This window comes from Perognathus longimembris, chromosome 1, assembly GCF_023159225.1.
Source record: "Perognathus longimembris pacificus isolate PPM17 chromosome 1, ASM2315922v1, whole genome shotgun sequence".
Classification (NCBI taxonomy): Eukaryota; Metazoa; Chordata; class Mammalia; order Rodentia; family Heteromyidae; genus Perognathus; species Perognathus longimembris.
In genome coordinates, this window is record NC_063161.1 from 79,483,648 (window position 1) to 79,487,038 (window position 3,391).

The following is a 3,391-nucleotide window of genomic DNA, read 5'->3' on the forward strand; positions in this document are numbered from 1 at the left end:
ATCTTGAGGTACAAGAAGTGCTTCTCTGTTCTGCATCCTCTGGGAGTTTCTGAGAATCTGAAGATTTCATGTAACAGGTTAATGAACACAGAACTATTTCTACCCTAAGTACACCCTGCTGGCACTTTGCTCAAAGAGAAACGAGTGGTTTATTTGTTCCCAAAGGCACTGAGGGATTTTTGATGAGTGGAAGTTGCACAGTGTCAACAGTCTATGACTTTGAGCTTGTCCATGAAAATCCAGACAGGAACTCTCCATCAGAATGCAAGAGAATCGTGGCAGTAGCAATCCTGTGAGTTATGTGTAAGATCTCAGGCAATTTAAATTGTATCTTCACCTACTTTTCATATTGGAACTTAGAAAATAGCAACATGTATCTCACCATCAACTCTTATACAGTTCTCATTTTTTGTTGTCATTGAGAATTGTTTAGCAAGCATCTGATATTTCTCAGCTCCAGTTAGTCTACTGTCAGATTCAAGTCACCCAATGGGTAGAAATGTTACTGTAAACCTTCACAAAATGTGTTCTGTGTGGTCCCATGGAGATTGAAGGCTGGAAATTATCATGGAGAAACAGTTGTACCACAAACATATTTTGCATCTGTCTTGTAATGGCAGGGCTCCAACTCACTTTCTCTCAGTTCATGGCTGGCCCTCTACTGTTTGAGTCACTCCCCTAGCCTGGCTTTTTGCTGGTTATTGGAGGTGGACTCTTGCAGACTATTCTGCCCCCGCTGGCTTTGAACTGTGAGACTCCAGATCTCACCCTCCTGAGTAGCCAGGGTGACAGGTGAGAGCCACTGTGTCTGGATTCTGCATTTCCTGTCTGCATTTCCTTCCCTCCGTAGCCAGCCCTGCAGGGCACTCGTGTCTGAAGAAACCATTTGCAGATTTGGACTCCAGCTCTTCCATGGTTGTGATCTGCAATAAGCAATTTCCCCTAACTAAGTGCTAGCAGAACCATGTTTTTCTCTTTCCTAGAAACATTAAAGGTATAAACCACATCAGCTCGGTATCATCCTTAATTTGAACTTTTTAAGATATATTTTATATTACTAACTTATTTTAAGTGATGCTTTTGATACTAATTCCATGAAATAATACTTCAAAGTTTTAGATAAATTATTTTTGCTTCATATTGTATTTCTTGGTCACTTTTTAGATTACGACAATATCACAGAATGGGGAGGGCAGAAAACACCCACCCTGTGCTGGTGGCTCATGCTTACAATTCTAGCTGCTCAGAAGGCTGAGATCTGAGGATCGTGATTTGAAGCCAGTAGGAAAGTCCATGAAATGTTTATCTCCAAATAGCTTCCAAAAAATAAATGAAGCAGTAAATGAAGCTGTGGCTCAAGTAGTAGAGTGCTAGCCTTTAGTTAAAAAGCCAAGGAATGAAACTCCTAGGGGCTGAGTAGGACACACACACACGCACGCACACACACACGCACGCACACACACACACAAAGAGAGAGAGAGAATTAGAAAAGACAATATTTAGATTTGAATAATTGTCCAGGTACCCAGCCATTGTAGGGATCTTTGGATTTTATATTCTTGGGATTTAAATCATGATGATGTAAATGTGGCATGCTGTCAGATTTCAGCCATGAAAATATTGTAAATTTGGGGTTGGAGGCTCAGGTGGTAGAATATCAGCCAGTGAGTGAAACTGTCAAGATACCAAGTCTCAAAAAGAAGAAAGACAGAAAAGAAAGTATTATATGCAATGGAAAAAGTTAAGCCTAAGTCACACAGAAAATTTTTTATTAGACAACTACTTACTTTCCAATATTTTATGATGTACTTCTAGATACCTACTTCTGCACTTTAATTCTTAATTATTTTAAAATTATTATTGTTATTAAGTAGCTTTACAAAAGGGTTAACATTCCATTAGTCAGGTTTGAGTACAATGCTTTTTAGTCAATGTCATCTCTTCCTTTGTACTCCCATACTTTCTCCCTCCCATCCCTACCCTCAAGTTTCACAATTCATTTTTTATATAATGTGCATTTAGTATAATGACTACATTTGCTCACCTTTCCTCCCTCTACTCCTGCCCCTCCTTTGCCTGCCCCCAAAACATACTTCCATTTCCTGGTATTCCTTTTGATAAACAGTACTTTAGTTGTTCAGAGGAGTTATGCCTACATATAGTCTCCTTTAGTCAGTTTTTGTGCAAATGCACTGAGCTCTGTATATGTTATCATGCAGAGTTGGATTTTATTTATTTATTGCCAGTCTTGGGACTTGCACTCAGGGCCTGCACACTGTCCATGAGCCTCTCTGTGCTCAAGGTTAAGCCACATTCCCAGCCAATTGTATTTTAGATCTCCCTTCCATATGTGAGAGAAATAGTCCACTGCCCGTGTATGGCTGGGGTTCCGGCAGGTTTCTCACTCTGCTGTGGCCACTGCAGATGTCTTGGCAGGGGTGGAATTTTTGCCACTTGGGTCTTTTCTCTGTCTGTCCATCCTTGGCTTGGGAATAGCCTCATCTGCTCCAACACTGGATCAAGCTTCAGATGTACAATGGGAGGAGTGGAAGTCGAGGTACAGAAAATTCTACTGCATGGTTGCTATTGTTGAAAATATCCAAAAGATCACAGAGACAATGGTCCTTCTCTTGGGATTTTACAGCAGTGGAGAAGTTTGAGAAGCCAGGTTTGGGCATGGCATTGACTAAATGATACTCACAGCGAGCAAAATGTATGAAACACATCCCTGTTCTCTGGGCATAAAAAATGGCTTCCAGATACACAGCCATATTGGTTATAATTTCTCTTAATTTTTTTTTCCAGCAGGTCCACTTGGTTAAGTACAAGTTGAATTGTTCCTATTGTACAGACTGGTTTCATCAATTTTAAATTAATGATTGTCATCTTCATACAAAATTAATGTCATATAAGATTTTGTATTAAATAACTCCTGCAAGGAAATAAAAAGAATATTCGTAGGATGGGTTTGGTGGTGCACACTTGTAATTCCAACACTGAGGAACATGAAGCAGGAGGGTTGTAATTTGAGGTCAGTCTGGGTTGAAAAACAAGACTTCTTCAAAAAACAAAAAAAAAAATAGAAGAGCCATTTTTAAATAAGGAAGTATTGTTCTCTTGATGTTTGCTTTATGGATAACATTCTTTTACTCCCTTCTAAGGGTGTTGTTTGTTATTCTTCTTGGGCTTTTTAGTGCAACTGGAACGCTATTGGCATAGAAGTGCCAAAAAATTCTGGCAAATTCGTTTCACTGAGTGTGCAGAACCTTTTGGATTGTTCTTAATCTCAAGGATATCAAGGCTTCCCGGAAAGCAGAATAGGCAATGCCTTCCAGTATGTTATAGACACTGGAAGCCTGAATGCCGAGGAATCCTATCCACATGAAGCCAG